At 43.9% G+C, this 24525-nt stretch overlaps 1 protein-coding gene across 19 annotated transcripts in view; it reads left to right on the top strand.

The window, feature by feature from the left end:
* MICAL3 (microtubule associated monooxygenase, calponin and LIM domain containing 3) overlaps positions 1-24525 on the top strand; it is a 180486-nt gene that overhangs the window by 15488 nt on the left and 140473 nt on the right. The window contains exon 1 of one of the 19 annotated variants that reach the window (XM_050325241.1): positions 6902-7010. The exons of the other annotated variants lie outside the window; for them this stretch is intronic. The gene's annotated coding sequence lies outside the window, so the exon portion shown is untranslated. Of the gene's footprint in view, positions 1-6901; positions 7011-24525 lie in introns of those variants that run through there. 19 annotated transcript variants of the gene reach the window in all.

The raw sequence follows: 24525 nt of genomic DNA, 5'->3' as shown, positions 1-24525 counted from the left end.
CTCTTGCTGGCATGGATTTAGGCAGACAAATGATCCTCAGAGCTCTCACAGTTGAGAGGAGACGGGGTACGTTCTTTCTCACGAGGTTTGAAAATCTTACAACCTCGACTTTGGAAAGGCACTGTTTGCAAACCATCTGGGAAGGCAAATAGGGACAGGTCCACTCAGCCCAGGCTCAGAAGGGCAGTTTATGAACACGGCTACTGTTCGTGTAATGGGAGTCACGTGTGTGAGTGCCCTGCACAATAACGGCCCAACACACTCCCCTCAGTGTGTAAATAGCATAAAGCTCTGCCTGTGTGAGTGTTGGCATGAGAGGCTGGGCTACTACAGAAAGAAAAAAAACCACAAACAAACCAGAAATCAGAAATTAATTATTTGTTCATTTTTCCATCCCCAGAACCAGTCCTGTGTTCTGCTTTGTCCCGCCTGTTATAACTAACACAAGCATGGTAGCTTTTGTTTTGTTGCACTGTTTGACTGAACTGAAAAATATTTTGGTGATATTTCTGGATGTTTATGGAGTCAGATACAACGTCTTTTCACTCAGTTTTAGCCCATTACTCTTCATTACTATTCCTGGGGACACTGTAAATACCTGTTCTTCCTCTTCTGCATTCCTGCATCATTCATATATTGGTAGATAGCTCTGTTCCTCAGCAGCAGAGGAGCTTAAATACTTCTGGATGTAGCTGGATTTCTAACCCCCTCTGTGACCCCTGCACATGTGGATCTCCTGCACATAAACCCACACCGGTTGATGTCATTCGCGCATGAGCCTTGGGAAGCGGTCTGTGCTGAATGAGTGCCAGTGTACCACACAGTTCATAAATATGTAAAAGTAATGGGCCCTATCCCAACAAGCTTAGATTCAGAAACGTTTAGCAGATGTTCTGGCAGTGGGGGAGGAAAACAGGAGATGAATAAATACAATACTGCAATAGCAAATACTTTGTTGATGAAACTGCACATAAATTAGAATGACAAACACACCCTTAGCAGGACTTTGACCTATCCGTAAAACAACATCAACATGTTTTATTAATAGTAGTTTCACGTTCTCAGGATCAATAAAGTGACTTCATTGATTTACTTTTCCCTTTTTATTAATACTTCTCTAAACAGTGATGAATTTGGATGGAACATAGGTAGGGTCTTTTTTACAGCTTGTCAAAGGACAATTCCAGTAGTACTACTAAAACAATAAGGTTCTCAACCAGCACAACAGAGCCTTTTGCTGAAGAGAACCCAGCCACGGTTAAGAGTTTGTCCCATACCTGTTTGGGGCTGTCAGTTATTTCTAGACCACACCACAAGGGAGCTGCTCTATGTACTTGGTTAAAGGAGTAAAAAGCTGTTGCTTTAAAAACAAGTATAGGAAACACAGCTCAGGCTGTCCATTAATCCAAACTCCAAATAGTAAACATGCCTTTTAGACTGTAATTCGTGCTGCATGGACTAAACCAGTCTCAGCTTTACAGGCAGCTCTTGTATGGAATTTTATGGCCCAAATTAGATGAAGAACCAATGAAGTGTCTCAATGACGACCTTGCAGGACTTTTCCTTGCATTTCACCGTGGTATATTTAAATCCGTTCATTTTGGTGAGTACAAGGAAATGCTGTACTTCTGATTTTTTGGTTAATGTATTAATTGCATAGTATGGCAACAGTGTAGTAGTACTTCATCTGGTTATTGTCGTCTTGCATATCTGTATTTTCTTCATTGGCAAGCACTTGTTTTACTGCTTTAGCTGATTCTGCACCTCTTCACACACTTGAGTTGTTCTTCCTAAAGGAAGCATGAAGTGAAACTCAGCTGGGCTACTCTTCCCAGCCCTTAGCATAATGTACAGTTTGGGGAGGGAGTTTTCTGCCCTTGTGTAGCCTTTGTTCTGGGTTACTTCTACTTAAAACTTTACAGTATAGTGAAGTGAAAGTTGTGTGTTTCTCATCAGCTTCTCATATGCCCACAGTCCTGAGTCATAGCAGCCAATCCAGCTGCTATTTTGCATGTTACTGCTTGGAAAAATCTGAGAACAAGTGAAATTGTCTATGGTGTGTATGCACAGACCCAGAGCCTCTCTTATTCCTAGAATGTTTCCAAGTACTAAAGTCTATACTGAACACTCAGCAGATTTGCATGTACAAACTTTCCTTATTGGTTCCTATTTGAAAGCTTATTTTCTCAGTGTGGAGGGTTAGAAATAATTGATCGAAATTTACTGTCGTGATCAAAATTTACTGTCTCTGATGGGCCATCTTTTTATTTCCCTCTTTAACTGCAGAAGTTTTTATCTAGAGAAGTTTCTACTTTTTCTTAGTGAGCCAAATGGTAGTTTGTTTTCAAGTGAATTAGATTTGTATTTGTCTTCTTGTGACAAAACACCAACAGCAATTTATTTGGAACTCAGCTCCCACCCCAGCACACAACATCAGTTCGGATTAGTATGTGCATTTGTGTTCAGGGGTGGTGGAAGGGGGTTGGATAGCATCATTTCATAAATATTACAGCTATTCAAATGCCTGTGCAGTGAATAATCACTTGCAACAGGAGAATGCTGGGTGGTTGGTAACTTCTACCTTGCATTTCAAACACAGGCAGAATACCTGTGTTATTGCTTAGGAAGTCAGTGCTGTGTTTCCTCCAGAACTGGACAATTCTTCCTGCCAACAGTTGCAAAGACAGCAGATTTTAACACCTCTCTAGACTAGACTAGTCCTTCAGTTTCTTCTGGAAACCGTTCATCTTTTGGAAGTGCTCAGCTGCTGATTTGTACAGAGATTACTTTTACATTACAAAAAATGGCTCTAGCTGTCCAAGTAAATGTGAGCATGAGAAAACAAGACTATAACTCATCAAGGAGATCCCCTATCAAACTGCTTCCAGCAGGTGGTAATTTAAATACAGTGACTTTTAACAGAAACATTTGCATACAGTAGATGAGAGTTCCTGTCAACGGAGGTGCTTCAGTGGTGCTCTGGTTTCATGTTGTGGCCTTGACTTTTACAAATATTGATGTATAAAGTAAAAAAAAACAAACAACCCTCTGGCACTGTAAAGGTATAAGATGTATAAACAGGAGGGATGTTTGCACAACACACCAAGTACTCCTTCCATTCTGCATCACACTGGTAAGGCCTCAACTGGGAAAATGCTGCATGCTGTTCCTGCACAGAGAAATTGAGGAAAGACATGGACTACAGTGAGAGCCACCAAAGGGGAACACCATGAATCAACAGTCTCACAGTCTAAACCAGGCAGGACAGGCAAGAAGAAATGGAGTTTCAGGTCCGGGGAATGTAGTAAGGAGTGACAAGAGAACTCTTCATGCTATTGCAGGAGTAAGAGGAACAAATGTTTTGTTTCTATTGGGTAGGATGAGAACTAGATGTAAATTATGGTAGAAAAGATCCAGGTTAATCATTAGGGAAAACTTTTTTTAAAGGCAAAACGAGTGAATTGTGAGAAAAGAACATCTTGCCTGGATAGACCGTGGTGTCTGCAGCACTGGGGAGGTCTTTAAGGGGTGAAACAGATGGGTCAGAAATGCTTTTGCAGGGATGGAGTTAGATGACCTCTCAGTATCCCTTCCAGTGCTGTAGTTTGGTGATTGCCTTCTTGTTGGAAAATCCAGTTGCTGCGTTTTTCCTTGCTAATTCCAGATGTGGGGACTCTGCTCCGGGACAGTATGCTTCCAGTGGAATTTGCTGTTCTTGGTTTTTAAAGAGATTACAAATTCCCCCAGGAGCAGTCATGCACCTGGCAAGTCCTGAGCCTTGGAAGGTTGTCAGAATAGAATTTAAGATTCCCTGGCTATTTTTACTGTGAAAATAGCTTTGATATCGTAGAGATACCAAAAAACTTTCTTCTATTTTCTTCTGTAATTTCCCTCCCTTACTCTTGGGAGCAACACCTGGCTCTTATGAACCTTCAGTAATTTCTCCTACAAACAGAATACATAAGAAAGGCAGGCCTTATTTTGCCATACAGGCTTTTCAAGAGGGGACACTGTATTATAATCTGACTTTATTTTGAACAGTAGCAGCTCACCTCCTTTAAAAACCTCAATCTTGAACCACAATATTTTCCCTGGGCTGGTTTGGGATTGCTTCCTCAGCAGCTGCTGTGCTTACTAGCGGTCACTTCTGGAGTGCCAACACCCAGTTTTTACAGAGCTTGCAGGCACGAATTCAGAGGGAGTCAATCACTGCTTGGCTGGGGCGAGGTGACTTACCCAGCCCAGTGCAAACCAGCAGTTCTGTAAAGCCCTCAGGGAAAACGCAGTGGGGTACTTCCCTTGCACATCACCAGTCTGGAACATCAAGCTTCTACCAGGCTGTGATGCGGGATTTCAGCTGCCTTAACTTGCTTTTATTTTGTAAAATAGCCCGTTTTGTACCGATGTTGCAGTTTCTATGAGTGTGCTTTATGAGCCTAAAGTTCTGTACGGTACTGCCTGCCACCCTCCTCCCACTCTGAGCACCACGTGCATGCAGTGAAAAGGGACATGCAGAGGCAGTACAGTGCTTTGTTTTTCCTTTGGTTCTACTTGTTTAAACCTTCCTCTTACAGTGCATTGTGAAAACTTCTCTGGGAATCCAACAGCATAATGATGCAAATAACCCTGTCATATGACTAAGCCTCTCTGGTGCTGGATTCCAAAATATCGAGCCAAGATGTACAAGTCTTGCTGTGGATGCCATAGGCAGCCTCCTGCTACAGTGCAGATGGCTCTCCAGTTCCCTAATGGGAATTGTTTGGGCCCTTATTAGCACTTTACAAAGATTACTGTTAAACTGCCAGCCCTCCTCCTGACTGGTCGGAGCGCTCAGCCAGTAATCACTGCACACACTGTGAGAGCATTTTAAAACGTCTCCCAAATCACTTTGTGTAAACCTACTCCTCAGTCTGCTTTCATTTTTCAGTAGTCTAACACATCCCCAACCTGCAGCTTTGCCAAGGAGGACACCTTGTTATATTGGTTATGAACAGGTAGAAGCTGCTGCCTCACCTGGAAAGAGCTGCTCTGTCAGTGACCTTCACTGATTTCCAAGGGGGAAAAATTCCCTGATGTTGCTACCCTTTGGTTCTTGTATGGGCATGACTTTGTGCATCTGCTCAGGTAAGGACAGGTGTCCTTGCCAGATTTTCCAGCACATAAGCTGAATCAGCAGGCTGAGGCTCTCCAGTGATTGCAACCAGTAGCTCTAATTTCTATGCTCATGGAAACTCCATCAGTAAATAGGGTGGGTTGAGCCAAGTTTAGATCAGCTAAAGGCTTTCCTCCATCTGTTCTCAGACATGGATATAGACAGTGAATTGGGAATTGTGCACTTCTGGCTGATATTTGTCACACCACACTGTAGTAAGAATTTGCTCAGCCATATCATGAACTCATTTTATGCATCTCTTATGAATGACGTCTGTTTGGTGTTTTATCATGTGTTCTTGCAGCACCTGACTGCTTTTCACGCCAAAATCCCTAATAGACTACAGAGACCAAAACTTCTCTTCAGGCAGGGTTGTGAGACTGTGGCTTTGGTACCAGCGCCATTGGGACTGTGTGGTTCTGGATGTGAAAGGTGTTTGAATTATCTCTGCTGAAGAAGCCTATTTGAAGGAAGACTGATGCACTTATTTCTGTTGCTATTTTCCCGGGTTTGTGCTTGATTCCTAATCCCTGAATCATGGACGGTGCATTCCTGGTTTGCATTCCTGCTCCATTCTGGTGCTCACTGACTGGTTCCCTCGCCTGAAGGGTCTCAAGGGCAGTCTCAGCTGAGTGTGGCCAGGGCAGCACAAACGTGTGCACTGCTTGTACACGCTGAAGTGCACAGGTTGGAAGGACACGTTTATATATGAACAGCATACAAACGTATGTGTATATCTTTGGGCAGCCGTGAGCGTGCTCCTCCTGCCTGCTGGATCAGTCGGGAACCAGGGGCTTCTGAGAGCAAATGAAAGGGAAGATGTGCATACTTACACCTGTGATCCTACATGCACACACGAAACATTTCCGTGCCCCTCTCAGCACTCTCCTGGAGACCAGGGCTCTGTCGTTTCCCTGCGCAGCCCGTGCCAGCACCGTCACCTCCGTGTCACCCGAGGGATTAGGCAATATTTGGGTCTCCCAGGCTGACTCGATTAGCAGGAGACAAGGACAACGGGAGCAGAGCAGCATTCGCCTTCTGTAACACTGCTCCAGGAGCCTTTTCCCGAGCGCATCGGGATCCCAGCAGGGCGGGTTGCTACGAGCATCGCTCCCAGCTTCTCCCCAGCCAGCCCCGACCCCACAAACGCATTTCGCCCTTTCTCGCGACGACTTTACGAGCGCCTTCCCGGCCGTTTTTTAGGTCTGATTTGCCGCCTTTCCCCCTTTTGCGGGCTGCTCGGGTGCCGTGTCCCGGCTCCACCGGCGCCTCCCTCGCGCGTCCCGGCGCGCTCCCGGCGCACAGAGCGCGCCCCCGCCCCCCCACCTGTGTGTGTGTTAAACGGTCGGCGCCTCGCCCCGCCCTCTTTTTTCATCTCCGCCAATCCCCGCCCGGCCTGTTGCGATTCGAGCGCTGGGAGCGAACCACTGCCGCGGGGGCGGGGGCGGGGGAGCAGCGGGACCGCGGAGGGGCTGTGGGGGGAGGAGGGGAGAACCGCGTGGCGGCGGGGGGAACAACCCGCCTTGGCCGCCGCCACTTGTTGCCTTCCCGTTGCCGTCGCTCTCCTCCGCTCCTCTTCGCCGCGTGCCCAGGGGCTGGAGCCGCCGCTTTCCGCCGCCCTCCCCCCTTTTTTTCCTCCGTGCGCCGCTCCGAGGGACGCGCGGGGAGGGGAGGGGGCTTTGCCCGCGCGCGCCGGGGTGGGCGGGGCCGCGGGCGCGCGAGCTGCCAAGGTGCGCGCGCGCCGCCGCAGCCGCCCCTCCCGCGGCGGGCAGGGACGGGCAGGGACGGGCCGGTCCCGCCGCGCTCCGGCCCCGGGCAGCGGCTACAGCAGCAGCAGCATGAGCAGCATGAGGACAAGGCAAGTGACCCCCGGCGGGGCCGCGGGGAGGCAGAGTGGGGCGGCGGGGATCGTCCGCTTCGCGCCTCGGCACCGCCCGGGGGAGCGGCCCCGGCGCGGCGGAGTGCGGGGTGTGCGCGGCGCGGGGAGCGGCGGCGGCGGGCACGGCGGGCACGGGGCGGCGGGCACGGGGCGGCGGGCACAGGGCACCGCCGCGGGACGCGACCCCCGCGGGCGGTCCGGGCCGTGACCCGCTTACACGGCTCGGGCAGAGGCACCTCGCGGCTCGTCCCCGAGAGCCGGGGGAGGAGGAGCAGGAGCGGCGCTGCGGGGGCTGCCCCTGCTCCCGGACGGGCGCCGGTGCCGCTCGGCCTCACGGCCCGGAGCGCCGGTGACCCGCGGCACGGCAGCCGCGGGGTCACGAAGTGCCGCCGGTGCTTCCGTCGTCAGAGGGCTTATGGCACCTCTACGTGAGGCACCGCATACACCGCCCGCGGCTCGCACAGGCTGCTGCTTGTCTCGCCTTCAGCCTTTTTATTGTTATCTCAGATAAGTGCAGTGCAAGGGATTGTAATGCCTGCGTGTCTGTTCCTTTAGTTTAGTTATTGTGTTATGGTGCGGGCTTAATCTCTGCAGGATGTTGTCCTAAGACGTGTTTAAGGGTGTTTAGTACTTAGCTGCTTCTAAACGTAGGCTTCCTTCTCACATAATAATAACCTGCTTATCCATTCACTGCAGTAACTTAACTCTATATTCTGAAGAAGTCCTCTCTTACCTCATGCAGTCATCCATTTGAGGCTAGTGCTCGGGAGCAGTTGGAAAGGATTCCTCCATCTCGACAAAAGTTATTGTCAAGTCTGACGTGACAAAAATTGCTGCTTTCTTTGTTCATTCTGTTGTACTGCTTTGAAAGTTTTAACGAAAGGAAAAAAAAAATCTGTGGAAAACCTCTTTGAGGGTTTGACTTAAAATTGGTGCGCTTGGTTATTCTGCACTTCAAATGTACTTTGTCTGTGCAGGGGTCTTGTCTCTGTCAGTGTGGGGGGCTTAGCTGGGCAAATAAATGGCCCCTCACTGGATGAGCTGGATATACAGATACTGTATCCATTAAGGCATGTTTTAGTTATGAACTTTGAAAAGAAAGCTACAAGTTAACCCAGCTTGAAAGCCTCCAATAAACAAGATTTTCTGTGTATACTAAGAGCCTGCTTGAAATAGACTGCTTTTCCCAATAGTTACGCTAATACCTCTTTCTGTATTTCTCTTAGAGAATGTGCTTATTCTACTTATTTCTTACTGTCACATTTTCAGCACTTGTGTTTGGGTTCGTTGTGCTGCAGGGATGTGTTTGGTAAAAATAACTCACTGCATGGGAGTTAACTTCTTCAATCATGGGAATATTTCTCCCGGTCTGAGAGTCTCTGAAAGCTTACTTGCACAAAACTAAAGTTAGATTGAAGTTGGCCATGTCCCTTTAAACCACCGAGACGTTCATCCACTGAACGTTCATCTGCAGCTGCAAAAGTCACACTGCAGTTAAGGAAACAAGTATGTTTGTATTTAGCTTGCTAAAGTACTTGTGTGCAAGTAGATGGATTAACTAGATATGCTGGAGTTGTATTTGTTCATATCCTAAATTACAGCTGTATGGCACACCTTATAGCTAATTGGTGACACTGGAAATCCTGTAGTTATTAAATTAATGGACAGAGGAACTCCTCTCTAATGTTACAAGACAACCATAAATAGTTCTCTTTTGCCAGGTTTGTTTTTTTAAGTATTTGTGCAGAAGAAATAACAGTTATGCTGATTATGAATGACATGTATCTGAATTTAAATATTCAGTAAATGTGAATACAAATCCTTTTCCAGACTATCCTGTGTGTTAAGAAAGGGTCTTTAAATAGTGTGTGATTGTATATTTGTGGACTAAACCTAAACACAGCTGGTTGAGGTCAGGATGACATTTTATTCTAAGCTTTCTTGCCTCTCTGGGTTTCAAATATCCTGCAAACATGCCTCACATGAGAAATCTCAGTTATTTTGCAGGTGCAGCTCTCTTGATAAAGCTATGGCACTGTTACTTTTCCATGAGAGAACTTGAATTACTGTTGTACACATGGTAATGGTGAGCTGATGACACATTGCTTTTGGGGAAGGCTGAGGTGGGATTGGTCTTTAGTTGGATGTATTCCTCTCTTCCTGCAGGATTTAAAAATGACTTCTCAGTAGCTTAACTAATCCATGAATGGATTAGTTTTTTTTTCTCCTTTGCAAACACAAGGGCTGTTCTACCAGTGCCATCTCACAGTAGTATCCAGGGTATTCCAGGTAAAGGGAGGACAGTTCGTGCTGCTGCTCTCTGTCCTTGGCAGAGACAGAAAACTTCCACTGTGTCACAGGAAATTGCCTGTGAGAGCAACAGCGGAGCTTGTCCATGGACTTTCTTTGGTGTTGCAGCCTGATTTTTTTAGGAGTCTTTTCTCTGCCAGTTGATCTACACCTTAACAAGCTGGAGTGGAAAAATCCTTTCACCTACGGCTGAAGCTGGAGCTACACTGAAACCTTCCATCAGAGTAGCTGTTGGTCAGGGTGTGTGCAGGGTCCTTGCACAGGTGCAGAGACACGAGCAGAGCAAACACCTGCCACTGGGGCTGCTCTTACACACTCTCTGTTGTTAATGTGTGGATGTGAACTGCAGCTTTTCCCAGGTGCTGTGAGGCTTTTCTAGTACTGCTGAGCGATTCCCAGCACAAATGTGATCCCAGGGAGGTTTCCTGGGCAGGTGCTTTCACTGTAGTGGATCCTAACGATAATTTCATCTTTCTTCTAAAAAGGGGAGGAGGGGAAACTTCCCGTTGTTCAGTCCAGGAAGGGGGATTTTACATAAGCTCTACTGGGGAGCTGAGCTTACTCTCAGGGCTTTCCTTGGGTCTCCCATCAGCACCGGAGTCTGACCTGACCCCTGCAAACTACCAGGATGTAACAGATGTCATCTACAGAGCTGCTGCTCATAATTTGATGGTGGAAATAAAGTAGCAGTGATGCTGGTGCTCATGCTGCTGTTTGAAAGTGAGGTGATAAGATACCAGAGGCAGGCACTGTTTATTTACTGGGAGGGGAGCCCAAAACCGTGGAGACAGAGCGAGAGGTAAGCTAGCATAGGAACATCAAATCACCACCCTTTCCTTCCTTTTTCTCCTCCTCCCTCCCCCAGATGAATGACATCTCATGTTGTAACTGCACAAGGGAGAGGGAGAAGGAGAAAAGTGCTTCTAGGAGAACCCCAGGAACGCTCCAAGGAATGAGGATCTGCTCATAGATGGTTTTTGTGAATGGTATGAAAACATTTAGATTTCAGCTGAGTGTTTGAGACACACAGTGAATTCTGTTTCAAGGAATTATTTGTTATCTGTCCTTGTAGATTCCTCCTAAAGTTGGGGTAGTTGGAATATGTAGTTGATGACCTGATAGAGGCTCTAATAGCGTTTGATTTTTGTGTAAACAATAAATTGACATGGCTCTTCTTATTCTACCTGTGTGGTACCTTGGTTTGAAGAGGCATTGTGATACTCTTATGTATGGAGTGGTTTGTGATAGAAATGGAGTGCCCAGATATGGGAAACAATTTAGGGAATGGAAGGTTGTTCACCTGTGTGGGAAACCTCTCTTCTGATATCCCCCTGCCTTTTTTTTTTTTTTTTTCCTTTGGAAGTTTAATCAAGCAGCAATTATTTGGCTTGGTGGCAAGAGAAAACTGAAGGATGTTTTTCTTTGTTTTTGTTGTGGGTTTTGTTTTTGTTTTTTTTAGGTACTGAAATTTACTCCATTCAAAAATACTCAGTAAAACTAGGAAAGGAAAGGCAAGTTCTTGTTCTTTCTAGACAGAAATAAATTAACAATAGAATTATTTCAGTTTTAGGAAAGAGAAATGTATTTCATCCCACACTTCCTAAGGAGAGTTCATAACTGTTCTGCTAAAGTGGGCAGTAGCATCATAGCTCCTTGCTGAGGACAGAAACTTGATTGCTCCAAGAGAGATGAACTCTTCTGGACCTGTTGGTTTGGCAATAGACAAAATGAGACACTGCCTTTCATTTTTTGAGAAGGGGCACTGAAGAAATCTGTGGAAATTGTGGGGAAAACCTTTATCCTACATTCCTGTCCCTCTCAGCCTGCCATCTCTGCCTTCTTCCCAGATCTTTATCCTTGTTATATGTTAACCTTTTTTCATTCTTTCTCCACAGTGTCTTTGAGATATGATCTCTAGTGTCTAGCCACATGGTTAAAACCAGTCTAGGCTGCCCCTGCTTTGTCTGGATTTCATCTCGACACTCAACTGTTCAAAACAATGACCATTTTTACTGAAAATCTTTCCTAGGTGGGGTCCTACAGCTACAGACATGAGCTGATTTTCCTGGCCCTTTCTGACTGTCATCTAGAGTGGCATGCTGTGGAGAATTTGACATGTAGTCCTGCCTGTTAAAGCTGCTAACTTTTAGGCATTACTAAAGCCTTGCTCATCCTGAGATGAGCAAGATAGATGGATGCTTTTCAGTCTTCGTGAAGAAGAGTCCCATAAACATCTTTGAAGCTGCCTCATCTTCTGCCTTCAGAGAAGTTGTTAACACTCTCTGCTGTCATGAGCTGACTGAACCAGAATGACGTGGCAGAGTGAATAGGCCTCTGCTTACCTATCTGGAATGGTTTTGCCTTTTTGCTGTGTTCCCTTCTTTCTTTCGATCCCCTTGTCCAGCAATCATCTCATCCCTTGAGCTGGAGGCTCTCTGCACAAGAGATGTGTTTTCTTGTTCTGCTCCTATGTAGCATATTGTATTTTGAAGTTCTCATTTAGACTGATGATCACAGACATTGTGGTAGGACACAGAATTAAGGTAAAATCTTGCAGTTTTCAGTTTTCTGTGCTTACTGTTTCCAACCTCAGTCCAGGAATATTTGTCTTATGTTACGGGTCTTTTGCTGTGTTTGCCTGTGTTAGGATTCCAGTTGTTCAGCCTAATTAAAATCTGGGAAATAGCCCACTTACTGAATCAACTTCCTCTTTGGCCAGCAGGAAAATTGTTCTGTATTAATGCTTTCTGCCCTGCTGTTTGGAAATAACTCCTCTGAAAATGCAGTGCTTTGAAGTGAGGCGAGGCTTGCTGGGAGCTGATGTGGTTGAGGGAAGAGGACATTGCATTGCATTGAAGGCTTCCAATAAATCTCTTCTTTCAAACTTTACTGAGTTACATCCTTTTTTGTCAGGGCTGAAAGATTCTTTGGAACGAACTTTGGGTGGCACTTCGCAGGAAGTCTCAGGGTATAATCTTCTGCTCTTCTAAGTGACTCTTGAACTACAGTGACAATGGATGGCATAGCTTTTATAGTGACATCCCTTCAAATTACTAAGGTCTCTTTACCCCCAGTCTGTAGGGAGAGTTCTCACTGTAAGTTAAAATGTAGGCAGAACAGCAGCATTTTTGTGGGATCATATCCTGTTATCTCTACCAAGCAAGTGAAAGTGCTTGTGGCCACCTGAGTCCTATCTAACATTTCTATCTCCTTATGGCCTTGATGGAACTGCCTTGGTTTAACGGGATGGTTGGGAGGCCCTTCTTGTCCTTCTCTTTGTGTTTCTGAATGTGTTGTGTGAACTTCCACAACTGTTAAAAAGGGCTTCTCTTGTTGGTCCTGTGAAAAGGACGGTATAAACTCTGCTCCATTTTTATGAGGTGCTGCAGGTTGTAGTGATTTGCACCACTTAACACTTGCTTACATTTTTTTTTCCAGGTTTCATGTAAGAATTGAATCTAAGAGCAAGCAGAAACCAAATTAAACTCTAAAGAGTGCCAACCCAATTGATAGCAATCCAGTGATACCCATGTAATGGATTACCCTGGATCTTGTGATGAGTGTCCTCCAGCACTTGCAACACCATGGTTATGTGACTGAAGGAACGAAGGGGAGGACAACAGACTTCCTCATGTCCTCTGTTCTGTGGTGATGTGCACAGAAGTAAGGAATGGAGGCAGGTGTTTGCCTAGGAGTCATGCTTTAAACAGTCAGATCTAACAATGTTTCACTAGTCTTTTTTTGTGTGAGAAAGTAATTTCTTTCATAGCAGTCTGTGTACATGGTATATGGTACTCCATCTGGCATAAACAGAGTTGTGCTCAGATTGGGAAAGACAAAACCATATTAGACTATGTCAGGAAGAGTAAACAGTTTTGGGGAGTGTGGCATGCTTTTGATGATTCACTTCACTAATTCACTAATATGGCAAGGCTCCCATTCAGAATTCTTAGGAACTGTGCCTCTTGTAAAGGATTGTAAAGGAAAGCTGGTTTGGAGTTACGCTTTGTGTAGGGTTTCCTTGGTGAGTCTGGGAAGGCCAGTGCCTTCCACCTGGTACTTCGAGTTTCTTCCAGATCTCATGTTACTTTTCTTCATGATTATAAGCAAATCTAAACGTACTGTGGACTTTCCAGGGAGAGTAGGATTGCTTACACATCCAGGAAATACAGGAGGAGGTTGGGTGTCAGTGATACCTGGTCTGCTTCCAGTACTTCAGAAAGATAGGAATTTGTACATATGAAAATGGAGGAGTTATCTGGAAGATGACAGCATCAGTAGCAGATCTCCACTAATAATTCTCCAGTGATGGTGTTCAGTGTTCCCTCACAGAGAAAAGGCAGATGTGCTACAGCTGAGCCCATCGTTGCACCTTATAGTTTTCTTGGTTTTTTCTGCATTACATACAATGCTTGTTGCATCACTTGTGCCAGGGCTCTGCTGTGCCAAATATTACATAAAAGCATAGTAAAGAAGTCCCTGCTCTAAGTTGTTTTGTTTTTTTAAATAAAGCAGATGGGAGTGGAAGAAAGCAGGTATGATTTTTCTATTGATGTTTAGAATAGCAAATACTGGGAAGCTCTAAGCTCAGAGTATTGAATAGAATATTATTTGACAGTGAATTCATTTCAGGATGTGAATCAACCATCAAGTCATTCAGTGGGATACTTATAAAGCTGCAAAATGAAAACTCTGGGGGCTTATGAGGAGGTATATATCTATGAGACATACATATTTGTGTCATCTGGGAACCTGTGTCTTGGAATAACCAGTTTGCCTACAGGACAAATGCTCTTGCACATCTTCCCTTATCTCGAGCTCTACTCAGTGTGGTCAGGCTTCATGACATTGAGTAGACTTGCTTCTGAATCGTCCCTCAGACACCTCTCAGCATCCCTACCACACTTGTTCCAATTTCTGTAGTCTCAACTCCCACCCAGATAGTGATGGGACTTAACATAGTCAGAAGAGGGATAAGGTATTCCAGCTTCTACGTTGAGCCAGTTCTGCAGTCTGCTGATATCATCCTTCACACAGTGGGGCCATGAGTGTATTCACCGTGTGGTGCACGAGGGGAGGGAGGAGTTGTGTGATCCGTGTTCACCCTGGAATAAGAGGAAAATCTTTGAGAGGTACACTGTATATACAACATGTAGCCCCCCTCTCACCTCCTCCAGGTCTGCTTGTTTGGGTTTGGGCTGTACTTCTCCCTCCCATCTTCCTACCAAGTGCCTTCCCAGAATGCAGAACCTTCTTCTGGCTATGGTTAGACTGAACTTCAGTAGCACTGAGAGGGAGTCTGGCATCCCAGCAATGGGGGACTGTGTTTCTGGTATTTTACTCTTGCACTTCAGGGAATGGTGCCACTGGAAAACTGGCTTTTTGGGTGCCCTCAAAGTGCACCTCAGAGTTAAGGTTTGTTATTCTGTGTTGCTTCTGGATTCCTCCTCCTGCATGTTTTCCTTCCTTTAATCCACTGTCCTCATTCTTTTTCATGTTCCCCACAGGCATTTTCTTTTTTTTTCCCCTGCTGGCTCTTTTACTATCTTAAAGTTCTTTGGTGCATGGAGGAGAAACAATGGAATTGCCATAAACCTGTTGCTAATAGAGGGAGCCAGTAGGAATGCAGAATGTGTCCAGGGCATGCCTGGTGGGCTGGATTAGCTGTCCAGTTTGCTGTGTTATTTTCTTGGAGGGGAATTGGTTAATGCTAATTTAGAAATGGTATAGTATCAGCTGTGATCTAAACCGGCTAAATTGCTTGCAGACTGTCACTTGAGATGTTTGCTTCCTCCTTAGGAGAATTCTTCTGCTAATGTGCCCTTTTCTGGACCATTGTCTAGATGTCTCATCAGTCTGGAGAGGCTTGTTTTTAGTGCTGTGTGCTCTCTGGAGAGTTTATTTTTAAATAGTTATTGAAGCAACAGTCTCCTAAAATGCTGCAGTGGTAGGGTAGAAGGAATTAAAATGTTTAGTTGATCCTCTGAAAGGACAGATTGAAAAAGTACATTTGTATCTGCTATTCTCTAAGGCTAACTGAAACTGGTTTAGGAGACAACTTGTTTACTTCATACTTTTCTTCCTCAGAATTCCTCTACTCTAGTTTAAATTGTGTATGTTCCCAAACTGATACATTGCCAAAACCAAATGTTTAATTTCAGGGGCTGCTGTGCACTGTCCTTCATTCTCTGCTATAAAGAGATGACTTGTTTTCACCTGTGGTGAATTCTTCTATCTTAAGGTGAGCTGCATCTTGAGACAATCACCTTGAAACTAACTCCCAGGGAGCAGTAAGGTACTATTATATGAGAAAAATAACTTTACTTTTTTAGGAGAAGCATTTTGTAAGTCTTTCTTGTGCCAAAATCCTGGGGACTTTACTGTTTACTCTCTGCCAAAAAATTTCAAAGAAAATGTTTTTCAAGAGGTCAGATTTCTCTATCAGTCCTCCAGTATTGTAGCATTTCTACTTTATATAATTTTCTTTCTTGATCTAAAGTCTTCAGATGGGTTGTGTCAGGACAACAATTACACTTCAAGTTATTGTATTCATTTGAAATCATATCATGTCACTGATAAATCAAATGATTAATCACGTTGCAGAGTGTCACCTCTAGATATAAGGGATTGTCTTTTTCCAAGTCCTCATTCCCTTGCTGCTCCATTCCTGTACTCTCCAGCTATCACAAAAGGCCCTTTGTTGTTCATTTGACTGTTAAACTATGCTTACTTTATGCTTCATCAAACTCTCAATGAGCTCAAGGTTTATAATATCAAAAGTCTGGATCTCCAAGTGTGAGAGAAGCTAACAGTTTTCATAAACCCATAGGGATCAACCAGCATACAGGAAAACATCCCAGGCAGTCAAGACCTTTTTGATGGTACTGGAAAATGTTGGCATTCATGCAAATAGTGATGATAACTTACAGGCATGATGCTTTCTCACAGTCAGCACCTGCTGGTGCATTCAGCTGTCGAGCAGAGTGCTTTGGTTCTAGACTTTTAAGAAAGCAAAGAATTTCAGAAACATGAAGTACAACAAAGCTGACAGAGAGGGTAGTGAAAAAAGAGGAAGAGACAAGATGGCCAAGTAGGTTCAAGATGCACAGGTCAGACTGGGCCCAGCAGGCCAGTGCCTGCTGCATGCTGGTCTCAGTTCTTCCTTTTCCTGTTGGTGTTGCAGCAGAGGTGAGTCTTGAAGGAAAGGCTCTGTAATTGACTGGGAATAAAGTGCTCTGAGATTAACATAGTAAATTAAGATGAGTGCTAACTTCTTCTGTTGGATTTGAGGATGAATTGCCTTACAATGCTGTGCTAATTACGGCAATTCAGGAAATGATTCACAAGAGTGGGTAGCGGAGCTTGGTTCTTCTAACAGCTGTCTTAGCTTAAGCTAAGTTGGCTTATTTACTAGATTTGTGCTTCATTTGCTACAATGGCAATTGCAAATGCTCAGTGTTAATTCCTGCCTTGACTGAATGGAGTCCTTTGACAGATGACCTAAGAATGGGAGCAGCCTTCAGCCTGTCTGCAAAGTCAGGTGCTTTGCTTCTTGTTTGGAGAAGTTTCTTTAAATGCTGGGTCGTTAGAGTGCATATTGCACGATTTAACTGGGGTTTGCTCCTTGCTTCATTATATAGGCTCCAGTATGGAGATAATATTGTTAATAAGAATCAGGGAATCTGAGAGCAAGTAGATTCTGTGAGCCTGTTCTCAAATGTAGTGATGACTTAATATATGTATTTTTTCAGTTGTAAAAAAACTATATCGTCCTGTTTCCCCAGGTAGAAATGCAAAGATATTAGTATTCCCCTTTGATGGGATAGCTCCTGCTGTGCAAAATACAAATTGCTGTGGCAGACTGGAGTTTATGCCACAGTTAAATGTGTGCAGTGTTTATGGAGTTTCAGTTCTGACAGCAAAATCTTTAGGTGGCAAGAACAAGGTCATGGGTGTGAGATTAACTTGCATACAGCAGTCCTTGTTGTGAAAAAGAATGTTTGGCAGGCATCACCTCTGTATAACCTGATAATATTCAGGTACTGCAGAAAAATTCACCTTTCTGTGAAGGTCTTAAAAATGGTGGCGACATGAACCTTAGCCACCCTTTTCAGCTCTGGGTTCAGAGGGGCTTTTCTTGAGAGGTATAGAGGGAAAACATGAACTGAACAGGCTTTTGGTATGCATGTTCTCATTTGTGAGAACTTTAACTAGAGCTCTGAAACGGAGCAGCAGAGCATTGCTGGCGAGTCCTCACCTGCAGGATCGTGGTTGTTACATCCTGCAATGGTTATGGGAGGGTAGTTGAGTAGATGAGCTGTGACCTTCTCTCCCAGACAAAGCCCTGACTGTAAGGAGTTAAAACTTAGAGAGGAATGAACTGAGGTCAGCAGCACGAATAGTCTGTTCAGTAAATAATTTTCTTTGCATACTGACTCCATTCTTTCACTCATTATTTGCTCCACTTATTCTTTTCCCTTCCTACACACACGCGGGCAATTTTTTTCTGGCTTTATTATTCTCTCTTGCCCTAGTTATCACCTTCCAATGGGCACTTGTCACTGTGACCCACCCTCTGGTTAGGGGCTGTAGGTGATAGGTTTGCTGGGCAAGAACCACCCTCGGTCTGGGATGGACACCTACGTTCGTTCATCTTAGGAGATGCACGGCTGTTTTCCAGCTGCTCCTACGAGCCGGTTTGCTCTGAGTACTGCAGTGGCTCTACAGAATGCAGCACACAGGAGGGAGAACGCTGTTCAGCCGAGCACAGAAGAATTAAGAGCCGTTACCCACCTTTTTTTCCTTTTTTTTTTTTTTCCCCCCCTTGGTGGCAGGCTGGGAGCTTCTGGGTGAGTGGACATCTGGTGCATGGCATGTGTTTGTCCAGGACCGGTGGGGAAATCCATTAAATAGCCACGCTGTTCCAGAGAATTTGGGTAAATGTAGGACGAAGCACTGGTTAATGCTGGAGTCTGCAAAACACAGCAGGCTTTGCTAGTGCTTGGACATGATGCCGTGAAGGGAGAAGAAGCTTTTAAGGGTTCTGTATCTGAGGATCCACAGAAACCAGATGGAGGAAAAAGTAGGGTTTTGGGGTTTGAGTGACCTTGAATGTGTGCTCCAGGGAAAAAAATCCATATGTGACTGGCATTTAGGAAAATATTTTCTGGGAGGCCCTTTTGTTAGGGGAGAAGCAGTTCAAATGTCCTGCATCTGTTGAGAGACTCATTTTGATTTTTCAGTGGAAGTGTAATAGCTGCTGCTTGTCCCCTTTGCAAGTGATCTTGTAAATGCTGCTATCCCCAGGCTCCTGAAAGATGTGCTGAGTGTCTTCTGTGGGTGTTAAATTGACTTTAGAAAACCCCACAGACAGGATGAAATAGAGGCTTAGCAGGTGTACTGTAGCACGGCAACTGTGGAGAAGAAAGCCCACGTATAACCATAAATATATACTTTGGGTCTGGGGGGCTTTAGTTCTGCACCACTTAGTGATCTACAGTCTGGTAATTCTTGCCTGCTGTTGGAGCAGCATCTGTGTTCCTTCCCTTTCCCTTAGGGCACAGTTGTCTGCTTCATTCTTCTGAGGTTTTTATGCTTTCCATTGTGTTTTCTTAAATAAAAATGCAACTCTAGAAACAAATAAACAAAATTCCTTTCTTGTTTGACTTCTGCTTTTCCCTTAAAAGAACGATTTTTCCTGCTTTTTCTGATAGGGCAGCATTATTAAAACCAGTACTCTTCTCAGCTAAACTCTGTTACTGCAGGGCCAGTGGGATAAAGTGAATATAGTCCTTGCTATGAGAGTTGGTTTCTACCCTTGGTTTAAATATTGATAGTAGTGAAGTTACAGATCTGAAGATACTAAATCAAGACAATTGTTCATTGTTTTCTAAACAGACTTTAGATACAGCTTTCCTATGACTACATTGTTCGGTGAAGTGCATTCCTTTTCAGTAAATAGACAGGCTTTAAGGGCCTTCAGGTTCTTCAGATGTGAAACAACAGAAGCAATCATTACAGCTAAATACAAAAGGAAAAACAATTACAAAGGCAGGGTTTTTAGGAGACTTTTGGGCAATGCCCCTGCCTCCTATTGCATGTTTTTTAAATCCTGGGGTTCTGTGTCCTCCTCTTACAGCACAGTTGTCCAAGTCTGCATAGAGTCTTATCAGAAAACTGATCTGGGTTTAAAAATAGCCTTGTTGGAATAAAAGATGGTGAAACCGCTTGGGTTTACTGTGGGATCCCATCACTATCACGATGGCATTATAGTCAAGGGGGGAATGATTAGTGATGAAGATGGGGCTGCTGCCAATGCTGCTTGGAGGAAGAAGTGAATGACAAAGAAGAGTTGTTGCTTGATGGTCTTGTACTTGACACACTGGGTACCTGTGGACAAAAGGGAAGAACTTTCCCAAAAGAAGTGTTAAAAGGTTGCAGCTTCTGCAAAAGAAAGAGGCAACGGACACAAATTAATAGATAAGAGAAAATACAATTAGTGGTTAGATGAGGTGCCATAAAATCACCATTTCTATTCAGCCATTATTCATTTCTGGTGTAGAATTTTGGTTTCTAGGCTTGTATTCTGACCATGTTCTGTGTCTCCAGGGTCCCAGCTGAGAATCAGAAGGAGCAGTATTTAGTGTAGTCGTTCTGTTAACTGCTGTCTGCTTTCCCTCTTAGCTCTGCCAGCTTCTTCAGGTGTGTTTGGGCACTTGTGACCATGGGCACTTCTGCCTATATCAACTGTTTTTACAACAGAATCTGCCTCTTCTTGTACCTGACCTCGTAATATTTGTACTAGCAAAATAAATGCTACTTGCTCATTCTTAATTACTACTGAATATGTGAAAAAAATTGAAGCTTTTAATAGCTGAAGACATGACTGCATTTTCCTGTTAATTGGCAATTAGAAGCAGCTTGGTGAAATGCTGGAACACTAAAAAGCTGTGGTGGTTTTGTGGTTTGTTTGGTTGTCTTTTTTTTTTTTTTTTTTGCCAAGGCAGTTTCCAGGTGAATATTTTAAGTACCCATTTGTGTTATGCTGAGATGTTTCCCACCGTGTAGTTCGTCTTTGTGATTCCTTCAAAGGGCTTGGCACTGATTCGGGAGGGCACCTTTTACGTAGCATGGCCTAGGGATGGTGATTTCATGTAAAAAGAAGTAGGAGCAGACTGTGTGTCAGGACTTGTTTGTGGAGCAGTTGGGTGGAATTGTCTTAAATCCTCGTTGTACTTGGAGAATGACAGGAGGTGACTTGTCTCACTGCTCGAAGATGAGCAGCCACTCTCAGGAATGGAGTTTGGCTCTGCAGAGAGACTTGAAATAAGATGCCCTGCCTGCTCTGGGAAGGAGGAGCGTAAACCAGGCATAGCCAGTGCAGTCTTAAAATAAATGCTGGAGAACAATCAGAGGTTCTAACCCTGATGGATCTGAATGTTACTCAGCTCTACAAAGCCTAAAGAGAAATTGAAGGGAAGTAAAACTGGAAACAAAGGACCCAGCTTCCTTTCCTGCTTCACAGATCTTGCCTATAAACCAGGGTGGAGTATTCAGGAGCGTGATGTTGATAGTTGTTTTGCTGTCTTTGTTCTGCACTTTGCTCTCTAGGTGAGATAGGCATTTGCAACATTACAGGGTTTCTGTCTGCAGCCTGTCCTTATCTAGCAAAGCAGTGTTACCTTTTAAACCGGTGAAAATACTATTGATCTAACATTACACTGGAGTTCTTTCATCTCTAGGTATTCTGGCCATTTTACACGGCCTTTCTGGCCATGTCCCCTCAGGTTTCGAAGAGAGATGGATGAAATGCAGCATTAGCGTTCTGTACTTGACCTTCATGAGCTTAGACACAGCCAGGATAAGAATCCAGGTCTCTTAATATGCTGATCCCAGGAACAGGAAGTCTTGCAGATGTGATATACATGTCTGTGGGCATGAATAGCAACTAATGAATATGCATGTACTGATGAAGTCCCACATCTGTTTTTACATATAAATATGGGTATGGACTTGCAAGATACCAGTGTGGGTGTGAATAGATGCAGGCCTGGGAAAATCGTGATAGCTTATAACTGTGCCACTTGGCACATACAGTGTGTACAAATGTGTGCTTGTGGAAGAGTATTAAAAGGCAAAATAAAATTTTCTATCCTCTCTTCCGTTGAGAGTTTTGAACCCTAGGGGATTTTTAAGCATAACTACCATTTGCTGAAAATATTAATTGTGCTCCTTGTCTTTGGTGACTTTTTGAATGGGAACCACTGTTGTGTGACACTGTTTATATCCCTGAGTAGTAATGCTGCAGGGAAAGTAAATGGTGTTAGAGTGAACCTCACAACCCTTTTTTATATGCACTGCAATTTTAAGTTTGGGTGGCTGGTGGTGACATTGGCAGTTTCATTGGACTTCATGTTGGGAGTTATTTCTAGGGATGTGTTCATTGAGCCCATTCTGTGACAAAGATGCCCCTTCCCTCTGTGCTGGCTTGTTTTTAAGAAATTGGTGATTTATAGATACATTATAAATTCTAATCTGCTAAAATTTGGGGCTTAGTTACAAGAATGTTTCAGAAATTAATAATGTGTTTTATTTGCCTGCTTGCAACGTTATTGAAGCCTTTCCTTTACACCTGTGGGGTTTCTGAAATTTCTGTCATACCTGATGGCCCCCATGAACCAACCACTTCTTCAACAACATCATGTTGTAGCAAGAGCCTCAGTATTTGATTTTTGAAATATTTTCATTGGTGGAATTATCATTCTGGTTTAAATATTGAAAGAGTGCTGATTCACAGAAAAGAACATGGATAAAATCTATGATTTTACTGCATAGTCTAGATAACTTGAGAAATAAGAATAGTGTTCTGCTCTGTTACTGTCTATTTCTTGGTAGTCTTGTTGTTAAAAGGTGTTTGGCCTTTTCAGAGGACTGATTTAGTGGAGGCAGCCTGGTTTTGCTTTTAGCACAATATCTTTTTCTTTAACTGTTGTTTCAGTGTGTATTTTGTTGTTTTTGTCCAAATGTTTCTGTTCGTGCTTATAACTCTCTACCTCTGAAGACTTCTATTTCTCAGGGCAGCCCCAAGTTATTAATTAGCCAGCCCTTTTTGTAATTTTGAAACATTAAGTGCCTTTTTTTTTCCAGAAAACCAAGAAATAAACGTTCCTGGGTTTATTACTGTTTATTGGCTTTGTCAATGTAATAAACACAGGTCTTGAGTATGGACTAAGCTGGGATTCTTCCCTGCAAACATTCCACCTACTGATGTGTAAACTAATTGGTGCCCTAACTTTATATAACTTTGCCAGTCCTCAGAGTGGTACTGAAATGTAGAGTACAACAATTTGTGGTGTAGTTCTGCTTCTGGCAGCAGTCATAGCTGCTGGTTTCTTAAGGTGTTCTGCTACAGCAGGTGAAAAAAAAAATGGAGGCAGGGAAAATCAGTGCACAAAGCATTTCATACAGTGGAAAGTAATGAATTAGTAGGCAGTCCAGGAATTTCAGACTTGAACTGAATTGGAGTTGATACCTGAGGATCAATATGCTCACAGTCACCCTTTTTGCAACTCGGTAGTGAACCAGTTGTTCGTATTGGAATATGTGACATTGCTTCTGGTATGAGACAGTGTGTGCTGCATCTAGATCTGATGTTTCCCACTGGGTGGATTTCCTCCCTCGAAATCACTATGCCCTCGGGTGTGCTTTTTTAATATCGACCAGTATAACTGCAGATGCTTTCTCCCCTGTTTGTTCCTGTGTGCCTTTTTTGTTTTCCTGGTCACAATGAGTTATTTGCTTGTAAATTAATTTATGGAATTGAATTTCACAAGTTGTCAGGTTGTATCTCGGAGACCTTTCTCTGTGTGCTTCAAGTTAACTGATACAAAAGAGGGAGCTCAAGTTTGCCAGGGCTAATGTATGGAAACTCATGAAGCTCTTCCTGCTCCTGCTTGGCATGTTAATAGGGATGAAATAACAGAGTAACAAGAAAAGTTTGAAATCGGTACTACTGCCTTCAGAAGGGGGAAGTAAGCAGAGCAGCTATATGTGGCTTCTGTCTTCTTATGCCAGATTATTCACTATAGCAAATCTGACTTATATTTTTATTGGACTTTTGAGAGACTTCAGAATTCTACAACTGATTTTAACACTTTCAGTTGAGAGGGGGAGGTTTTTCTATATATGCAGAAGTGCTCACTTGTGGTTTTGTAGAAGGATAATCAGTGAATGATTCTTAGACTTGCACTGGCACTGGTGATGAGGCATGAAAAGAAATCAAAACAACCCCTAGACTAATCACTCTATTTTCTTCTTTTACTTAAGAGCATAAGGGACAAATATGAGAACGTGTGGTTTGCCAGCTGAAGAAAGTGTGCATGGTTGCTTTTTTTGGCTCAGTTATGACTTTTTAAAACACTTGCATGAGCAAATGACTTGCTGCTTTCCCTCATCTGCCTAGTTCTTTCACAGCCTCATCTGAGATACCTTCACAGATTTCTGAGGATGTTTTTTTTGAATGGCTGACTTGCTGAATATGAAGGCACAACTTGAGCTGTTTTGTTGGTAAACATCAGTAGTAAAAAATAATAATAATCAAGTTGTGTGTCTTGGCTGCTGTAAACTGTGCTGTTGTAACTTCTGTCCTAAAGACAGAAATCCCCTCCTTTCTTGGCGGTTAGAGCAGAGTTCACACATCCAAGCTGGAACTACATGTCCTGATTGGAGGCATAGGAGGCATTTGTTCTGGGATTGAGCTATGTCTTCAGCCCCCATGTGTGTTCCAGATCTCTGGTTAAAGACAAGTGAAAGGCATCTTTTCCCAATCCTCTTCTGCTCTGCTGTAGTTGTAGCAAGAATCTGCTGTATCCCTGTTTGCTGGAGTCTCGCTCCTGTTGTAGTCCCTAGAGCTTTCTGACATAGGAATAAGTCCTCTCTAAGCCCAGGCAATGCTGCAACCAGAATCTTTAGGCGAAAGGTACCTTCTCTCTTTAGGATAAGTTTCATTATACTAGACTGGTGGTTGTACCTTTCCAAGTGGCCTTCCTTACAAACCTGAATTCAGGTGATCTATTGAAGGTATTTTGGGATCCAAGGCAGATGTCATCTTTGTGCCTTTTCTCTTTTGATACCCACAGTGAACTGTGAATTCAGTACATTCCACAGCAAAACAAGATTAATGATC

This window comes from Myiozetetes cayanensis, unplaced genomic scaffold (assembly GCF_022539395.1).
Source record: "Myiozetetes cayanensis isolate MyiCay16 unplaced genomic scaffold, myiCay2020 scf3, whole genome shotgun sequence".
NCBI lineage: Eukaryota > Metazoa > Chordata > Aves > Passeriformes > Tyrannidae > Myiozetetes > Myiozetetes cayanensis.
The sequence above is the reverse complement of the archived record's forward strand: the minus strand, read 5'-3'. Positions and strand labels throughout refer to the sequence as shown.